Raw genomic sequence first — 460 nt, 5'->3', positions numbered from 1 at the left:
GTGAAAGTGCTGCACTCAATATGCCAGCAAATTTGGAAAACTCAGCAGTGGCCACAGGACTGGAAAGGTCACTTTCATTCCAATCCCAAAGAAAGGCAATGCCAAAGAATGCTCAAACTACTGCACAATTGCACTCACCTCACACGCTAGTAAAGTCATGCTCAAAATTCTCCAAGCCAGGCTTCAGCAATACGTGAACTGTGAACTTCCAAATGTTCAAGCTGGTTTTAGAAAAGGCAGAGGAACCAGAGATCAAATTGCCAACATCTGCTGGATCATGGAAAAAGCAAGAGAGTTCCAGAAAAACATCTATTTCTGCTTTATTGACTATGCCAAAGCCTTTGACTGTGTGAAGCACAATAAACTGGAAAATTCTGAAAGAGATGGGAATACTAGACCACCTGACCTGCCTCTTGAGAAATCTGTATGCAGGTCAGGAAGCAACAGTTAGAACTGGACA

The sequence above is a fragment of the Bison bison genome, unplaced genomic scaffold (genome assembly GCF_000754665.1).
Source record: "Bison bison bison isolate TAMUID 2011002044 unplaced genomic scaffold, Bison_UMD1.0 scf7180017864146, whole genome shotgun sequence".
NCBI classification, from domain to species: Eukaryota; Metazoa; Chordata; class Mammalia; order Artiodactyla; family Bovidae; genus Bison; species Bison bison.
This window is presented reverse-complemented; position numbering follows the sequence as displayed.